Genomic DNA, 21,292 nt, shown 5'->3' on the forward strand with positions numbered 1-21,292 from the left:
GGATGGAAATGGGCAACTACGCATTTCTTAACAATAGAAGTAATCTTTTTTTTCTTACTTTTTGACTGTCTCTTCTACTGAGATTTGCTTTTGCTGACATACTTTTACATTTATTTCCTCTGTAACAGAGAGGCTACAGGAGCAGTGTATTAGGGTATTTATTTATAACATTATTATGCATGCAGTATAGTTAGCACTTATCAATTCATTGTTTGAGTCATAATGAAAATGAGCCCTATTGTATTGGTCCAGTCCAATTTGCTGATTTTTTTCCTTTCTTAGTTTATTTTGTTTCTGACATTTATTTATTTCCTTGCAATAAATCCTTGTCTGCTTAGAGATTCCTGTGGATAAAATAGAAGCATACTTTGCTTTCATTGCTTTATTCTGACTCAATCCTGTCTAGAACCATGGAAAATCCAGCTAGAAGGCAAGTTTTTTTAATCATACAGTGTTTCTTTTCCTTAGCCTCTACCAGCTATGCAAATTAAAGAAATCTTAGATGATTTTCTTCCCTATCAGAGCATTAAGCAACTTGTTTCCTATGGCAATGACACTTTCACTCTCTGTGGACTGTCCTTTTATACAACCTTCATGCTTAGTTGTGTGCAATCCTTATCTTCTACCCCCGATCCTTCTTCCTTATTCTCTCAGATATAATTTAATTCCATCACATGTAAAATATTTATCTTGCTGTCTTCAGGCCATTTCAACTTGTGCCTGTTTTCTAAATTTTAAAAATTTTGTAAAGCATTTTTTTCTTTAGTTTTTCACTCATAATTTTAAAAAAATTTAGGGATATATCTTCAGTTTACAGCTCTCTGCAGTTCTGTGTTTCCCCTGGGTGGATTCATCTCATGGCATCTCTGTAATTCTGTTCTCTTAATTATATTTTAATGCGCAAAACCAACAGGAGATAAAGTCTTCTCAGATGTTAGAGAAAACCTGCCACATGTCTTACTAAAATTTCCTGCCAATAATGATTTTGCTGATAAGCCTTTTAATTATTAAGACAATACACTGTTTCATATCATGTGTAGAAAATTGTAACAACCTGATTAAGATACTGACAGTGTTACAATGCTGCTTGCATTCATTATGGAAGCTGGACAAGCCACCTACGTGACTTATAAGTAACTCCACTGTCTGGGAGACTTTGTGCTTTTTTCAAGAGCAAAATGAGATGTAGGTCAAAGAAGATTGCCTTCAGAGTAGAATTCCATGCATTTTCTTATCCCTGAATCCATACACGAGAGCAGCTCAGTTACAACGTCCTTATTTGGGAAATAAATAAAATAATCTCTTCGCTAGAGTGGTTGTGTTTGTTATCCTAGAGAAGCATAAGGATCATACCTCAACTGTTCCTTTTATGTCCACCTCAGAGCACCCAAACAGTTTAAATATGATTCAGCCTAATCATTTCTACATTAAGTACCAAATGTCTTGAAGAGCAATTGTATTGCAGAAGGCAGAGAACTGCCAGTGTGGTTGTTTTTCTAATTAATCCCTAAGGAAACTACGTGCTGTAATTTGAAATTTTGACAGGAAATGAACTGAAATGAACTTTAAAAAGGAAAAGCTTTGCTATCAGTAAATTTAGGTATGCAACATGATACGTAGTGCTGTGGGCATGACTTAATACATAGCGAATATTGAGAGATATTTCTTCAGTAAGTGTGGTTCTGAACTCAGATATGTAACAGACTGTTGTGCTTTGTATCCAGCCAGCAACTAGGATCATGCAGCTGCTTGCTCACTCTCATCACAAGTGGGATTCTGGAGAGAAAAAAAACCCTCATTGGTTGAAATAAGATCAGTTTAATAGGACAGCCTGCATCACCAGGAGCCTGTTACCGAGTAGTGGTATTTGCCCCTTGCTAGGCAACACCAGTTTATATACTAAGTATGAGATCATATATTAAGGAAAAGCCCTTGACCAGTTTGGGTCAGCTGTCCTGGCTTTGCTCCCTCCCAGCTTCTTGCACACCAGGCAAAGCATGGGAAGTCAAAAGGTCCTTTACTACATGGCAACAACCAAAATGTCAGTGTATTATCAACATTCTTCTCAAATTGAATCCAAACCACAGCACTATACCAGCTACTAGAAAGGAAATTAACTCTGTGGCAGCTGAAACCAGGACACAGGAAGAAGACTGCCCCTGTCTTGCTTAAGCAAGTAGCTGTATAATGTCTGTGATTGGGGTAGTTGAGTTCAAATTTGATCTGCTAAAAAGCTCTACTTGAATGATTTCCATGTCCAAAAGTGTTAAGACTGATTTTGATCATTTTTCTACACAAAAAAAATAAATGCTTCTGTTTGTCAGTTAGTAAAATGAAGAGAGTTTGGCACTTGAGGAAGGCTTTCCATTTGTATGACTCCTTTGTCTTATGGCACATCTGGAAATGTCTCTGAATCTGCAGCTGAGGCATTCCACAACCTAAAACGTCTTGTATCAAAGGACTTTGTTGCTGAACAAAAAGTACAATTAGCTACTCTCAAACAGATTGAGGCAATTTGACACTTTCAGAGCAGCCAAACGAGGGGCTTTTCATTATTTCATGGTACCACCAAATTTAGGAAAGGTAATGAACAGATTTAAAAACCATTTGCCAGACTGGAGGACAGAACCTTTCTGAAACAAATCGAGGGGAGACCGATATTCTTCTGGAATGGTAATTACATCATTAATGGTGGTTAGGGGCCTAAATTTAGGTTTCTGAATCAAGCCTTTAGGTGAGCAAGGACAAGGGCTTAAGCTATCTGTAACTCAAAGCTCAGCTGTTTGCGGAACAGCTGAGCGGCATTCACCCAGTTTTATCACAAAAGTTGCTAACTGCGAGAGACTATGGAAGGCTAGGCTGGGCAACATAAGTAGAGTGAAAACATAGACACAGAAATGTTGAGATGGTAATAGCAACTCAGGAATCTAGAAGAAAAATATCAACACAAAAATATGCATCAAACCTTAAGTAAAAAAAAAAAAGCAGTGAGATGAGAGATCTAAACTTGGCAACATCAAGGATTAGGCCTTTCCAAGGAATGATGGAAGCCAACTCTTTCTCGGATGGCTGATGAGAACCAAGTTGGCACTAGGCTAGGAAAGTAAGAATATTAATACTTCGCCTAGTATCTTGCAAGTCAGCTCTTAGATGTTTATATTAGCTAGTAATAGTTTCTGGGTGCTCATGAGTGTGTGTGTCTTGCTCTCAGAGTTTCTTTGTGTGCAGCAAAATATTCCTGGAAAAAAATGTGGTTCGGTGAGGAAAGATTGCACCAAGAGACTACTTAAGAATGAGTTGAATCACCCTCCAGAGGTTAAGTTTAAGGCAGGTAATATGGGAGAAAGGTGCCTTACCGCTGCTGCGAACAGATAAATCAATCAATGCAACCAGCCAGACAATGTGGGATCTTTTGTTCTTCAATATCCACTTCTTCCCTTACAACAGTTCATATATTTGGGAGAGAGATTTTTACTCTGAGTGCCTGCTCAGGGAAGCATTACATTATTACTTCTTAGACCACACTGTCAATTTATTTTTCTTTGCAGGGGTTCTGGGTAGATCTATACATTTAGTTTATTTTTTGCAAATGAAAGATGAAATTCCTATTTTCTTGTGTAGCACCAGACAAGACTAAACAGGCAGATACGGTGCTCATACTTTTATGCAATCCTGTTAGTACCTTCCTAATTAACTTGCCATGGATCTGAAGGGTTTTGAGCCTCCATTTGCTTAAAACAGCACAAAATCTGGATTTATTCAACATCACTTTAGGCTTCAAGCTGAGATATTTGTTAGGAGTGTGGCCACTCAAGTCTTGCTCTATACTTGTCAAAGAGAAGTAAGCTCTCCACAGGATGATTCAGATCTTAGCTCATTAGAATTTCTCTCTTGAGGTGTCATTCTGTTAAGTACAGAAATAGCTTATATCATTTTTGTGCCCAGGTTAGGCTCCCTAGGAAGATGCCAAAAGTTAAGTAGAATGAATCTAGACTAAATTTTCTGGCAAATAGATTAAGTTGAAAGGAAAAAAAAAAAAAAAAAAAAATCCTTCCAATGATATACATCATACCTGAAAGCTGTTAACTTACTGAAAAGGGAGTATAAACATTTGACTTCGTTTCAAGCTCACTTCCTAATTTCCAGGAGCATATGGCCTGTTAACACACCTGTGTTCAATACTATTATAACTTGTGTGTCTGTTTCCCTGTCAGCCAACAGATTTGTACTTCATTGCCTGAGAGCTACATGCTGATGTGCTGTTAGTGTTCACGCAATACTGGGTATATTTTTGCTCACTTCTTCTCCTATGAGTTATGTAGGGTTTTGATTTTGATTCTCCTCTCCAAAGGTCTGAACAGCTGACGCTCTCAGCTGTGTAATTCCATGAGAGCAAGGAATGCAATCAAAACCCAAGCTGCCTGAAATAATGGTATATTTGATCTGACTTATAAAATACATGTGTTTTCCTGAGTATTAGTGCAACATTATTTCACAGTGCTACAGTTAAATCCAAAGTGTCAGAATGCAACACACTGCCAGACATCAGAGCTTTGTAGAATGTAACAAAACAAAAAAAAATTTTTTTAAATGGACAGGGAGTCCTCCCAGCTATAGCTTCTTTATGTGCCTAAAGATCTTTTGGTCTAGAAATGATATAACTATTTGTCAAAATTGGGGCAGAAATTTTACTTTGTTCAGATCTAGGACACAGAGCTCACACTGTGCAGTAGCCACAAGAACTGGATGAATTATTGATGAGCAAAACCAGAATATTAATTCACAGAGGAGTAAGATATTTTTGTTTCTTCTTGTGCCAGTCATAAAATATCCCATATAATTTGGTATAAGCCTCACTAAATATCTGCATCCCATGCCTTTCAAAACTGAAGCCTTAATGCTTTCTAGCCTCTATTTCAGCTTTAAATGCCGACAGTGAAATCAAGATACATGAATTATTAAGAGCAAAGGTTTTGCTAAAATGACAGAGCATTTAGTCCCTCTGTCTGGCATTTGAAATTCCTTATAGTCACACATTTTCCAAGCTTACAAAAGCAATTGACACAGAGATTTCAAATAAACTTTTATTTTCACGTTCCTGTATGTTTTGTTTTTGTTATTTTAATTGTAAACTTTTGTCTGGACTGAAAAACAAACAAACAAGCAAACAAAAAAATCACAACAAACCAACCAACCAACCAACAAACCACAAAGAAACAAATAAACAAAACTCAGAGACAATAAGCATCCCACAGATCATCTATCTGGATCGCAGGAGATCAAGGTCTTCTGTCTATAAGAACTGACACTTATATTGTCCAGTTAGCTGGAAAATGCCTTAGGTAAAAAGGCAGACTGTAAATAACTGTTTGTTTTTTTTTTTTCTATCCAACCTTCATCCTAGACTGACAATAGAAAATGAAAAAAAAAAAAAAAAAAAAAAAAAAAGGTAAGACAAGAACAAAAAAGGTCATTATCCCCAAGATGGTGAAATTCTGGGTTTTGCTTCAGTGCTGCTTCATCAGCATACCTAGTTAATCTTACATGAAAATTCATAAACCATCTTTAAGTATATGCATTGTGACCCATACTTTGTGGCACTAAAGTTTTGTCTAAAATTAGATTTTCCTAGAATTTGAAGATAATCTACTATTACTCTCTAGAGCTGTTAAAATAAATTAAGTCCAGATAGGTAAGTTTGGTAAAATGGCATAAATTTTCTTGCCACTCAGACTATTTCAGTCAAAACTGCCGCTTTCAACAAGCAATAAAAGCTTATCATGGAATTACAAAATCAAAAAATATTCAGGCCAGAAGAGACCTCTTGTAATCTAGTCCAACATCCCTCTCAAAGCAGGTCTAATTAGGCCAGGCTGTGCAGTGCTGTGTCCAGTCAAGGTTTGAATACCTCCAGGGTGGATAGTCCCTTTCTTCACATAGTAAAAACAAATCCAATATATAATCTAAATTTCTCATGTTGTAACGTTTGTTTTTTGCCTCTCACTCTGTCACTGAGCATTTCCAAGAAGTGTCTTGCTTCATGTTCTCTGTATCTTCCAATCAGGTAGCTGCAGACAGCAACAAGGTTTCCCTTAACCTTCTCCAGGCTGAATCAGCTCAGGTCTTTAATCTTCCCTTTGCCTATCAGGTGCACCAGCCCCATGACAGTCATGATGTCCTGTGCTGGACTAACTCCAGGGTTTCCATGTCCTCTTTTAATGGGAAGCCCAAAACACCGCATGGCAATCATGGCCTCAGTAGTGCTGAACAGAGGACAAGGATCAGTTCTCTCAGTCAGCCAGCTTCAGTCTTGTTTGTGCAGCTCACAAGGAAACTGGTCTTTGCTGCAAGGGTGCACTGCTGGTTCACAGTCTACTTAGCATCCATAGGCTTCTGTAACGCTGCTTTCCAGCTGTTTGGCCGCATGTATTAGCATATGGGTTTATTTCTACCCAGATGTAGACTTTTACATTTGCTTTTATTGAACTTCCTGAGATTCCTTTTAACTCATTTCTCCCACCTTCCAGTGGTTTATGCAACATGGCCTAAATAAGTAGGAATGTCTCTTGTTTAAAAAAACAGCAAATAATACTAACTGATTAGAAGTCAGTATTTCTTTATATGTTGCTCTACTGTTGGTAGCTGACAGTAAAAGGTGTGTCACCATTTTGATAATATTGTCTATACTCCTCAGAATATACTTTAAAACTCTGTCATACAGTTCTTTCATGGCTTTTTTCCTTGTGCTGGTTTCAATTCTTAGGCTATAAGAGACTTCAGCCTTTGGTTTTAAACCTTTTCAAGGCTCAGAATTGTATTAGCTCTTTTTAGTTCGTTTGCTTTTTTGTTCTCAGAAAAGCCCTATCATTCCCAACTTCAATCTTTGTTTTTCAAAGAAAGGGATGAAATTGTGTTAGCTATTGTGGAGCAGATCCTTTATTCAGGAAAGGATGTTGCATTGCTTCCAGCTGAGCCAGAATGCCCAGTATTGTTCTACCTAGTGAAAATAACATAACACATAAAGGTTTCCCGAAGGTACTACACAAGTGTGCCTAACCTGTACGGACAGTATCACTTCCTCATGACTTCTTCCTAATGATTCCCTCCACAGCCATACTGGAAACCTAAGCTTCTTTAATATTCCACCTTAATTATTCTCATTTTCTATAATTTAACAACTTCTCATATTATACTTAATGGAAAAGTCATGCAATATTGAGCAGTAACTGCTGTTAATTTCCTGCGGTATATCATTTGCATTTTTTGTTTCTAGTGGAGAGTAATTAACATGCTCTAATTATTGTACTGATTGTCTTCTCTAGCTTATGAGAATATAGTTATCTGAATCCTGGTTATCTTACAATAGTACATTTTATCAACTTTGATAATAGTATCCAAGGATATACAAGGCTTAGATTTTACTGAAAAATGGTGTGATCCGGCAGTAACAGATTCCCTAAATGGTTCAATTTGGAACGGAGTAATATAAGTTTTTTATAGTGCCTATCAAAAAATATAGACTCCTGGATCTGCAGGAGTACAATGCCATCCTTTGTAGTGAACAGAATTGCACTTGTATTACTGTTATCAAAAAAAAAAAAAGTTTTCTTGTGTTCCATTCAGATTGCCTTTTACTCCTCTGTGAGCAGTTAAGACAGAAAACACATACAGCTGGAAATACACTTGCAAGCAATAATAAGAGGGCTTTTTCTTGCAAGGGTTCTTTTTAGGAACACTTCTACACACTCATCTATAGGAAAAATACTTTCTTTAATCTAAAAGTTCTACCTAATCAAAGTCCTTAGTCAATTTTACATTAATCTACAACTACTGTATAAAGAAGTACTGCAGATACAAAAATAAAATCTAAATGAAATCAAGTCATCTCTGGATATGTTGTATAGAAGAATACTGAGGCTTTTGGGTTTTGAAAAGAGAAGGAACATCAAGTTCAATGAGATACCATGACACATGCAAAGACATTGCATTTTTTTCATAAGATCAAGTCAAACAATTAGTGAAATTCAAATGAGAGATTTTGTATGAGTCTGTTCTGCATTTATTTAAACATAATCGTTTAGGCTAGGAGACATAGATTTCAGCAGTCTGCATTTTGTCTTATGACTTCCTGGGAGTCTGAATTTTATTTGCAGCACATTCAATAGCTACTGGAAGATGTATGCCTTCATTTTAAATGTTCTCCATAAATGCTGAAATGAGTATTGTCTCTCTGGAAGAAGAGTGTCATATTTAGATTTTTTTTCACTTCTTTTCAGGACTATTCACGGTATTTACTACTTTTAGAATGCCTGTAAGAATCTGCAGATGTAGATGGACTGGGAACGCTAGTGTAGGAGTGGGACAATCTGTGTGCTTTTTTCTTATTTGTATGTGATGAAGTCTGTTTTATATTATAGATCCCTTTTTCTGTGCAGTCTCAGGGTAGCTGAGCTTGGAAGTGACTGAAATGCTATTCATGAATGATACTAGAGGCTGATAGCTGTTAACAGAGAAACAAAGTAAAATGATCTCAAACTTCCCAAGCAGGATTTTAGTATGAGTTTTTCATACTCATGGTGTATAATTATACAGCCTAGAGAAGAGACTCACAGTACTGTTAACAGCACAAGAAGCTGAAGTACTTTACAGCAAAATCATAGAAGACATACATCATTGCATCAGGGCAGAACACAGATAGACATCAGACATATCCAGAAAATACCTCACCATAAGCACATAAATGACTTTCTTTAAAAAAAAAAAAAAAAAAAAAAGTAGTATTATGCATAGGGGTCAAATATTATTTGTATTATTTGATCATATTGTTCTCGATGAAGAACTAACTAGGCTAACTGATATACTGAGAACCCAAATACTTCAATGAATAGAAAATTCAGGATCAGAGAATGACTAGAATACAGTAGTGCTTATTAACACTTAGAATTCTAGAAACAACATGTAATCTCTGCTTGTTTGTTTGCTTGTTTGTTTTCCCCCTTCCTCATCTCCTTTCAGTCCTTTTCTCTTTCAATACTGTATTTGGCATTAAGGAAGAAGTGGTAAGTCATTCAATTGAGGCATCTGCTCCAGGACTCCATCAAAAGGCTCAATATGGTCTTTCTAGTTCTGGTGAAGAGGAAGTATTGTATTTTTGATATTTTCATTTTAGATTCTAAATACAGATATGTAAAGCAAAGACTAGATGCAATGTCCTCAGGAAGAACAGAAAGGAGATGGCATTCAAAAATAATCCCAGTTATTAACTCCAAGAAAAAAGTGATTTTATAAATTCTAAGCTGAAAGTAATACGTTATTTCTTTTTTTTTTTTTTTTTTTTTTCCCTGAATCAGGATGTTTAGAAAATAACTGATGTATTGAAGCAGAAAATCACTCACTCTGAGTATATTTATTGGTCAGTGTATTATCTTATTCACTTTTTCTTTGCACTGAGGTTCACATTTTTCACATTTTTAAATTATGTTAAAGAATAAAAATATAGTTATTAAAATAATAAAATATATTTTTATTCCTGCAATTTAAAACTTTTTTTTTCTAGTAGAGATAAAGTAGTTTTTAGTTCAGATAAATTAGGGTTGGTGTATATGTTGCAAATAGTTTATATTTAAGAGTTATATCTTTTGTTCTTCAGTGTTGACTAAAGCATCCTTGATTTTGGACCTTTTGAGCCCTTACTAAAAAGGGGACATCTGGCACTGTTAATGAAGTTCTTCAATAAGCTAAGGCAGTCTATTCACTAACAGGAGATCTTACAATAGCAATTGGTTTTTCCACGACCAGTCATCAACTTAAAACAAGCAAAAACCCAATGAAAAAAAAACAAAACAAAACAAAAAAAAGCAAAACCAAAACAAACTCCCTATCATGTTCTCAATAATGAACATGAAAATGTTATGGTCATCCAGCTTCTCCATGAAGAATGTTTAATGTTGGTTGTAAGATTTATCTCCCTTGAATTTACATGGCTGAAAGTTTATCATTTAAGCTGAATTAGTTAGTTTAAAATAACTGTACAGTTAATACAAATAGGTATCTTCAAAGTTTGACTTATCTCTCTATTCTAGGAACTGGTCTCATCTCCTATCTTATAACTGATTTCTTTTTATAAAGGCAATTATCTAAATTTCTTGTTACTCTGCCAATTTTTTTTACGTCATTGTTCATCATGCTTTATTCACTGTGTTAACCTTAGTGATTTTCTGTCTTAGTGTTTCCTTCCCCAAATTCCAGTGGAAGTAGTAGCCACCATTCTATCAAATTATGTACTGAGTGCTGAATAGTTATTATAATAAGCAGCGTGGTTAAAAGGAGCTGTAGGAACTGGGCTAGAAGACTTAAACTCACCTTCCGCATGCTCATGTACAGCTCATCCTGGTTCCAGTGGAGGCCTGAATTTTTCCACAGGTCTCAGGAATTACAGCTGTATACAGTTATTTCTCATGTGAGCGGACAAAGGCACTAACTTTCACTTTTGTCTCCTTCATGGTCCAGGGAGAGCAATGTGGATCAGAAGATCCTGTGTCAATGGGTCAGAGGGCCTCAATTAGCTGCAAAGGTTGTGCTTCATCCTCTACTTCCTTGTGACCTAATTAGTGATTTGTCAAGGACTGATTTAATTACATAAACTTAGCCAGCTATCAATTAATTCCAATGTCTTCAATATCTATTGCCCTCCATATGTTTTGCCAATAGTACTGTAATTGCCATTCCTAGCCTATAAAGATTTCAGCATACTGAATTCTGTATAAAAATGTGTCTTAATAGCAAAGGTTGTTTTACAGTTAATACCTTTTAAGATTATGAAACGATTCCCTAGTATGGACTACTGGCCAAATTAATTTCCTAGAGGACTACAGATTAAACACAAATCTTGGTTTTGAATGTGAAAGGTCATGTTGTTCAACCACCAAGCTACAGTTCAAAATGTGACTTTATGACTTCTACCACTTCTTTCTGCTCTGAATTATTCATCAAGTTAATATTTTACTATCATAAGTTCTCTTACCCTTTAAATTTAGAAAACAAATTTTGGGTGCTTAAGTTAATAAAAGCAATTTTAAAGAGTAATATAATAAACCTAACATTCCTAAGGCACAAGAGGGAATAAAAAATCAGTTTTTAGGTTGAGTGCGAATTTTCTTGATCCAAATATTTTTGAAAGTTAATAAAACTTGTCCTTCAGATTTATTTGCATGAATTTCATAGAACCACAGAATAACTGAAGTTCAAGGGACCTAGGGAGATGTCTAATCCCCTGCTCAAACAGTGTCAACTAGAGCAAGTTGCTGAGTCCAGTCAGGTTCTGAATTTATCCAAGGATGCAAACATTACAACCTCACTGGACAACACAACCTGTTCCACTGTTTGACCATCTTCACAGTAAAAATCAATTTAAATAAAAGTTCCTTTATTTCAGTCACTGCCCATTTCTTCTTGCCCTTTTATTGGATGGCACTGAGAAGAGTCTGGCTTCTTATTGTCTAACCACCACCTCTAGTCAGGTATTTGTGTATATTGATTTAAAGTGTATATATGCATATACACATATTTACGTATACATTTTTATAACATTAACATAAAATTAATTTGTTTGGTGACTGTGGACTATTTTAACATTTTATTTCCTATAAGTTACTAGAGAAAGTTCAAGTATTTCTAACATTAATTAATTTTATAGATTGACAAGACTCAGTTGTTGGACTCAGTTATCTTAAAGGTCTCTTCCAAGTCAAATTATTCTACGAATCTTCTTCCTATGGAATATGTTCCTTTAAGAAGCTGTGAGGAAAAGAAATCCATAATGGTTTTCATAATTGCTATTACAGATTAAAAATAATAAACAGAAATGTTTGATTTAAATAGAAAACTATTTCTTCCATATAAAAATGCACTGATGTAATCATTGATGATTTAAAACCCCTGTTAGGCTGAAGCAAAATAATTTTGATAGATACTGTAACAAAACTTTATCACCATAAGTAAGAAAGAGATTGTTTGAAAAAAGTGAAAACAAGTAGATAAGTAAACTTAAGTCAATATGTTCAAAATGAGATATGCCTAGGATTCTTGAAAGCATTAGATAATTAACTTACTGTAAAAATGTCCATCATTTTAAAAATGAACATCTAGTATATATGCAGTACACTGCTATTAATACTCCTGTAGAAGTTTCTAAGTGACCTTCCAATGGTGATGACATCAATGTCCAATTACTGTTGATGACTATAGGATGAAAATTTCACCTCTAAACTTTTCGAACTAACAATGGGTTATAAATAGTAGTCCTATTAAGTGAGCAACTCAATATTCAATTAATGGTTAATGATGCGTAGGGAAATAGCTTCAAACACTCTAAAATGCACTTTAGATGATTTTCAAATTTCACATGAGATTTCTGAATAGTGAATTGTGACTAATACCTAGTGATAATACTTTTATATTTTTCCATCACGTACTTCATTATATACAAAAAGAACTCTGGAAAAGATCAGTTAAGTAATTCACTAGATAGTCTCAGAATCCTCGGAAAGATTAAAATAAGGAACTTGTCCAAGTGTTTTGATTTCTTATGGAAGTTTTATAGTCTTGGAATCATAAGTCTCTGAATATTTTTTATTATACTTTCTCCTAATTCATTCCATTCCTGAAACCTAGTCTGTTTGCTTAGAAGTCTGGTTTTGGTGAATATTTGCATGTATATTTAACGATTTTTTTTTTTTTAGGTGGAAAATCGCAATGAAATAATAGGATTTTAAGAAAAGAGGTTGAAATGTCATTTGTTTCCTTCCTAATCCATATCTTAAAGCAATAAATTTAATTTATGAGATATATTATCTGCAATTTTGCAAAGCAGTCAGTGATGGACACGTCACAATTTCACTAATCCATTTCAGTGTTTTACTATTATGAGGATCACATAAAATCCATAGAATGTTTTTATAAAGCTTTTTTCCTAATTTCTGACCTAGTGTAAATCTGATAAAAATGAAACATATAATTTTTCATCTTCCTTATCACAAATATAACTTTTTTTTTTTTAATAGTACTGTTTGTATATTTGAATGCTGTTATTGTGTCTTCTCCCAGTCTTCCATTTCATAAACTAAGTTAATATTTTTCTCTGCATCTTGGTTCCTGGATCTTTCGTTATTCTTGATGCCTTTAGACTGTATCTGCCTGGTTTGCATCTTTCATAATATTCTCTGCCCAATTCTTCCCCTAGAGGATCCAGTTGAGACATGGCTAATACTAACCAGAGTGGGAAATTGAATTCTCCTAATATGGAAAACATATTCTTGTTTATTCATACTGGTACTGTGACTGTCTTTTTTTGGAATGTGATGTTCAACTTCAGCTTAGGATCTGAAGTAATAAGCCTAAGATTTTTCTTGACAGAACTTTTGTCTATTTTTTTGTTTCCTGTTCTTTCTTCAGGTTATTCCAGATGACATAAATATTTTTTTTTTATTTTTCTGTTACTGTAGTAAATCATATTTTTTTCAAACCATTCTGCAGTTTTGGGGCACTATTTTAACTTCTAATCCTATTACTTATTGGTGTATTTATTAATAATATAGAATCACAGAATCATTTTGGTTGGAAAAGACCTTTAAGATCATTGAGTTTTCTATGTGATCATCAAAGTCCTATGAAATATTCAATCCTGGCCTTATAGCCAGAACACACATTAGAAGAATATTTCCTGGGAGGCAGTATGCAAAGGTCACTTTCATCCTTCTATTTCCTCTTCTATATGTATATGCCAGTACCATAGAGATTCTAATTGCACTGAGACATGACTCATTTACTTAGCAAATCAGAAACATAAAAGGAAGGAAAGAAAATATAGCAATGGAGAGAAGAAAGAAAAAGAAAGAAGAAATCCATCCTATAATCTCAGCTGTAGATGAAGTTATCCTTTCCCTTACCATTCTTTCATCTGCTGTAATCTGTGAATTTTATGTCTAATTTTAGACAACAAATGGCTCAACAGAACACGTGGTTTTGCATGTAGTAAAAATGATAGAATAGTTTCAGTCACTGTACAAACAATTAGTATAAATTGATATGTACCAGTATATGATTTTAACAACTATTAACACTTTATGAGTTGAATAAAGGGTCATCTTTATTAGAAAAAAGATCCATCTCTGAGCATAATTTATGATTGTCCAATTAGGTTATGGATTAAGGATAATTGCTACAGAAGATCATTAAGGTTCTGAACCCATTAATCTAATATTTCGTATTTAATGAAATTGTCAGCAATTTTTGGTTAAAAATGTAAGATAATTTAACAGCATTTGAGTCATCACTTCCCTGCTACTGATTTGGTACATAAATATTCTTTCCCTTCATCAGCACATCTGTAATTTTCTTTTTAAATTTTATCCACTATACTGTCCCGAAATTCTTAGCTAGAAAAAAAATCAGGACCAGACCAGTGGAATAAGTATCAGCCAGGAAACAATGCAATATTTACTCTCAGTACTTCTGACCTTATTATCAAAAGGTAAATGCTTTCACAACCTTCTTATCATGATTAATTTGGCGGAACATTTTGAATGTTAAATCTAGGACTGGAAATTAATTAAAAAATATTTTTGGGAATATCACTGGTTGCAAAAATCTTTTCACTTCCTTTAACAGATAAATGAATGCCTCTGTGACCAAGAACTGCACGATGGATATTGGAAGATATATTCTAAAAACAGGAAATAAATTACCTTTGGTATTTTTTGGCAAAGAACTACACAATTCCTGATATACACCGCTTATTGCAAGTCTGATTCCTGACTCCTGCCATGGAGTCAACAATGAATTTAGAAGCAGTTATTGGATTATTCTCAAAAAAAAATTCAGATTATTTGCTTTACGTCAGCACGTAATGTTTGACATAAGGTACCAATAACCTATGTCAACAGATCTTCCTGTTTCTGCTCCTCAGAGCTCCATTATCTTATATATTTCACAGGTTTCATCAGCAAAACTCACTAGAGTACACTTCATGCTCAGATATCAGATATATACTGATGTGCATGGGAACTACTGTTGTGAAATGTTTCATGAAAATGTGAAAATTTTTGGTGCTGTTTCTTCTCAAAACATTGTCCAGAGCCACATTTCCTCGCATCATTTAAAAAGACCAGAGCAGGGTAGCTGAAACTGAGCATACGAAAACACCTTGATCTAAAAGACAGAAGACAGTATTCAGCTCACATTAATTGGAATTTTAAAGGAACTGCTATCTCCCAAATATCAAAACATAAAATTAATTGGCTAGCTAACCTAATCTGATGTAAATAATAGACCTGAGGGCTTCATCTAAGGTTGCAGAACAGTGACGCAGATAAAAACAGAAAAAGAAAATGGGTCACTGTTTGTAGAGGCAACTAATGGAGGGGTAGCGAAACTCTAATGTAATAGACAGAGATGTTCTATTCATAGCTCTATTCCCAGCCTTCAGCAACGGCAAAGAGTTTCTCCCAGTACTATCCTTGCAGGGGAAGCCAGGACAAAACAGCCTATTCAGCCTGGCAAAGGATATGCATGCCTCAGTGTTCATTGTATTCTGTAATTCTGAGGAAGTGAAACTATGCACATAGAGGCTCCCCTCACCACTTGAGAAGGAAGGGAAATAGCTAGAAGCAAGCAATGTTCTTCATGAGATCTTGCTGTAGCTTTGCGTGCTATGGGACTACACATTGCATTTTGATCTAGCAAGGAAAGCACCCAACAAGCCACCACAGTTCATTTACAGGGCTGGGGACTTCACTCGATCTCAGTTCACTGAGCTGCTAAGGGATGACAGCACTTAGCCACGAAAGGATGAAAATAAAATAAATTAATGCAACAAATTCATATTTGTTTGTCTTGTGACAGGCTTTGACTTAGTCTTTCTATCAAGTTGATGGATGACTAAAGCTGCAACTGAAAATAAGTCAGATTTTCAGAACTGAATTTCTTAGGCTTTGCGTAAAATGCCACACATGTGCACTGAAATCAGCAGCTTAACTTTTACAAACCTGGGAATAATGAGAGCTTTCTCTGGGATCAAATTCAAGATGACTACAGGCAACTATTCTGAAAACCTTGACTTACAGTTCTGTAAATTGCAGTCCTTGCTCTTTATGCTAGTTGACTGAGGATATGCAGCACTACAGTTGAAAGAGTTTTAGCCATGAACGTTAATGGCATAGAGGCTCATCTTCTAGCAGACAATGGCAGAGAGTGAAATAGGTCAGATAGGTTCATCTAATGATTGCCACCTGCATAATCAGCAATCTATTAAGATTAATGAGGCTCTCATAGGATATTCTGCACTTCATCTGAGCACACATTAAAATCAGATTAGTCAGAAAAGTCCATATATCTTTGTTCATATTTCAAAATATGAAAATAAAACCTTATTTATTAAATTATTAAGTTAAATAATTATAATGATAATGCCTTATGCAAATCAGGTTTAATTTTGTTGCTCATAGGTTATTATGTCCTATAGGAGAGTCTTAGAAAGGGAAAAATCAGTTCTGAAAAGGTAATCCAATGTCACATTATGTATGTCCAAAGGTCCCAGTCCGGTATTTCTGAGTATGACCTTATACATTGTCACCCAAACTTATTCATGGTGTGATGGTACAGATGTAAGAGTCTTTGCAGGAGTTTGTTCTTATAATCAGCTTTTCTATTTTACTTCTTTGTACTGTTATAACTAGTAGTGGCAGTAGATGAAGATGAGAATATGGGCTAAATTGGTGTTAGTATCTAAAAGACTGAAAGCAAGAAACTGTTGATTTGATTTATAAAATAAAAATTATTATGAAATGCTAAATCAGGATTTTAATTTCAAAATATAATGATCACTTTAAGGTTCTGTCAACTGACATTCGTAGGTATGGAGAGGATAAATGGAAATACAATGTATCCTCAAACCTTAATATTGGAAAAGCAAAAATAATTATAAACAAATAGTTTGATTTTCATTTGATTGTTTGTTTTCAAATACAATCAGCTATTTTGAAATTAATTATTTATCTTGTAACAGGAACTTTGCTTTGTAGACAAAAGCAGTGTTAAATCATTTGTCTGAGATTTCCTAAGATAAAATAGACAGACTATGCCTGGGTTAGATGCAGAGAGGGAATTGAACACTCTGAAATTGCCAGTGTCCAGAGCTCACAGAGCCTCATTATTCTATTGATTGTGGTTTATAGTAATCTATCTATTATAGTTCTTATTTTCATTTGGTAACTTAAATTTTTAATAAGCTATTTTCTAAATCACTGTTGCTTCTCCTAAATCATCTTTATTTTAGACCAAAATATGTTATTTACAAACTGGAGAACAGATGTGCATTCAAAGTCCCTTAGTTTTTCATTGTGGTGAAACTAGTTGAGCCAGGAGATGACACACAGTGCAGTGGAACTGCGATTTACATATCAACGACAAGCTAAGGAGCCACAGATCAGGCCGGCTGACCCATACCGAAGGTGGAGAATGTGCTGGGGGGCACATAGCCCCATCTTCTGGTATGCCCAGATCGGCAAACAAAGGGGAAAAGCTGAGTGAGACCCTTCAACGTGGCCCGGGATTTGTCGAGACTTGTTGATCTTTTGCAATCACCCCTTCCCCCTGGATTTTCTGCATGACACAAAGGGGCAAAGCTGAGACCCCTCAACGTGGCCCAGGACTTGTCCAGACTTGTCCATCTTTCGCAAGCACCACTTTTCCCCCACCAAGACTTTCCTTTACTCTGAGAGCTATAAAAAAGCTCACCAAAACCAGCACCGGCAGAGAATACCAGCTCAGCCTCACCGAGGGGAATCCAGCAACCTCAGGACTCTTCAGACCAGCAGCCTCGCCTCGGGAACTGAACCAGACATAGGAGGATGCTGTGCTCCTGAACTGCAAACCCCAGCATCCTCACCGTGGAACACCGAAACCATACATCATCGTACAGGTCCTGTCATCCACACTGTGGGGCCGTAAGAGACTGTATCCCTCACTCTTTTCTTTTTTTCCTTTCTCTCTGCTCTTTCCTTCTCTCCTTTTCTTTCCTATACCCCCATTTTTTTGTCTCTCCTTCCGTTGATAGAGGGAACTAACTAACTAACACTTTAAGGGTGCCTAGTTTAGAGCTTTATGTAACCAATTATGTTAAGAAAAAACAGAACCTCGTTGAATGCCAAGATAAGAAATTTTACAGCACCTATATGTAAACTTAATGCACCTAGCTGTAAACTTGAGAAGACGAGATAACAAAGATTTACAGCAAAAGGAGGGGATCCAGTCTGGCCAAGGGGTCAAGGAGGAGACTATGGAAATGATTACCTGGGACTCATTTTAATAAGAAGCGGGGAAAGGTTATGAATATGTATAGGTGTTCCTGGGGTCCTTATGAATATGTAACACCTTACTGTATTTAAACACACCTCTTCTTGTTAGAAGTTGCGCATGAATGGTGGAATGATCCCCCTTGCACCCGGTATCAAAATAAACATATCTGCTTTATAACCTTGTGAGTTGTAAAGTTTTATGACTTTATAGGTTGTAAAGTTGTTTCCACGCATCACCGTATATATAATTACTCTCTTTCTGTCTCCCTTATACCTTAGTTTTCCTTTCCTCTCTACCACTCTCTCTCTTTTCCTTTTGAACATATAAGGATAACACCATCTTTAAACTCTGCTGTTGGATCCCTCATCCCACCTGTTGGGACGAGACAGTAGGGAGTGCTTATGAAGAAGGAACAACTCTTTCCCACTCTTGCTCACTCTCCAAATCTTTTTCCCACAATCCCTTCTGTGCAGGCCGTGAAGAAGTGCTGATCTTCTCCCACATTCTCATCCTCCCCTGAACTTCCTCACCCCCATTGCTCAAAAAAACATTTTTCATTATGTTTGCCACAAAATCATAGAATCATTTAGGTTGGAAAAGATGTTTAACATCATCAAATCCAACCATAAATGACTTTTTCTAGACCCTGAGCCAAGAAAGTATTGACACATCTTTGTAATTTTATTTCAATGGGCATCTTTACTAGCTTTGAGGTTATATCATGAGTAATAATTTGTTAGGCCAAAACTCTGCATGACAAGTGCAACATTATTTAAGATAAAAAATTGAGTAGAATTATTTACTTCCATCCCTCGGACTCTTTTATCTCTTTTTTTTCCCCTGTACTTGCCTGATATTGTGGAACATATTTCAGGAAGCTATACTGTAATTTTCTTTTTTATGTGCATGGAGTTTGTGATCTTGGAGGCTGAACTTCTTCAAGATAAGATCCAGTACAGGAATTGCAGAGCTTGTACAATTTTATATTTTAAACTCATTCCTATTGCTGACACAAACTATGATTCAAATACATAGTTAAGTCCATCCATGAAAAATAAATAAAGATATTAAAAATGAAACCACTACAGTGACCACATACCTTTTACCTTTATGAAAAAAAAAAAAAAAAAGAAAGATAAAAAAAGTCAGAAAAACTGATAAGTAAATCTAGTGGGGTCATTCTGCCCTTACAGAAAAGCAAGTGACACAGTTTATGTAGTGATATTTTATATTCAAAAAAGATGTCTTTAAGGGTTTCACCCATGTCCCTAAAATACTCTTTGTTATTTTTATCATGCCGATAAGCTTTAAGCTTCTCTAGCATAGATTAGGCTGTTCTTTCTTTTGCAGGTCACCTGACTATAAATGGCACAATATTTTCCTGTCCAACTATTTTAATTTTGCTGGATAGAGAAAATGCTGAGTGTTATAGAGTTGCAGGCAATTTGTGGGCCATATGCAAAGACTGGAATTGTGTCTTGACATATTTTTATAGAAGTGGTACAATTGGAACACATGCAGAAAATACTAATCACAAATATGGCTTTAAGCCCCCTATCTCCTCATGTCCGAAACACTGATTTAACTTAGGCAACCTGGGAAACCACTTTCAGTTATATTTCTAATTTCTCTGTCTTGAGTGGAAAAGTCAGAATATCTACAGCATTTTATATATGACCCCATATGTTTCTGACATACTACTTTTGCTGTTTGAGCAGTTAGGCCACTAACTATATTTTTCTGCTTTTGCCTGCATACCAAGTATGTGTGTGTGAAACATTGTGAAAATCAGCTTGAACTGAAAATACCTGGAGGAGAATGGTGTAGTGGTACACCACAATGGATAAGATGGTAGGATGGTAGGATGATTTTATTTTTTTTTAATCCTGGACAGCTTTATTGTGATGTTAGATTTGGACAGACCTAATAACCTAGTAAAATTTATTTATGGCCATGACAAAAATGTGACTGAAATAGCCAACTCTGATAAAAACCTACACGTAAGGGATCAGCTAGGTGCCAAAAGAATCCTTCAGACAGAACAAAAAACAAACAAAACACCAACCAACCAAATCACAAAAAAAAGCCACAAACAAACAAACAAACGAACCAAAAACTACCCCCCCTGCCCCCAGTAGACTTATTTTTTCTTTTTTCTTGCCTTTTCTTACCTTTGATCACTGAATCAGAGTCTTGAATTTGTCAGGAAATTTAATATGTCAAACACCTTCACCACCTGATTTTTCTTTGCAGTAAGATTAGGAAAGGATGTAAGATATCTTCAAAATCATCCAGCAAATAAGCAACATCAAACTGGACACTTTGAAAATCCTACTAGAAGAAGACTACATAAGGTGAAGTAAAAATAACAAACACAAATGCATTTAAATTTTCTATTTTCTTATGAAATCTCTTATCTACTTTTTTGTTTGGGGGGGTGGATGGGGGCGTAGAGAGGTGGGAAGATGCATTTATAGCATTTTGTATTTTAACAACTTAGGTACTTGCTGGCATATCATGGCAGACTCATTGTTAACTGTGTGTAAATACTTTGCAGATGAGATGCATTTAATTCAACTTTTGTCATGCAAAAGTTACACATCTGTTGTAAGATTTATCTACGACTGGGAAAGGATTTATACCTCCAAATCCCAGTTAGTCTTGTTTGGTTTTGACTCCCATTTTAAAATACAAAAATTCATCTCTGAAGATTTAAGCCTCTCTTCAATGTACGTGAATCCTGATGTAGGACTCCATTTGACTAGAGATCTAGTCCTCAGAAAAATGGGAAATAAATCCCATTCCATAGGGATTTTCTGTATGTTTCTGGATAGATAAATGAAAATCAACAGTTCAGTTGTGCCCAAATGCTGGCTGGAAAAATATGAATCTCTGGAAAAAAATAAAGACTAATTTTTGCCATTTATGGGTTTTTCTT

This window comes from Nesoenas mayeri (assembly GCF_963082525.1).
Source record: "Nesoenas mayeri genome assembly, chromosome: 3".
Classification (NCBI taxonomy): Eukaryota; Metazoa; Chordata; class Aves; order Columbiformes; family Columbidae; genus Nesoenas; species Nesoenas mayeri.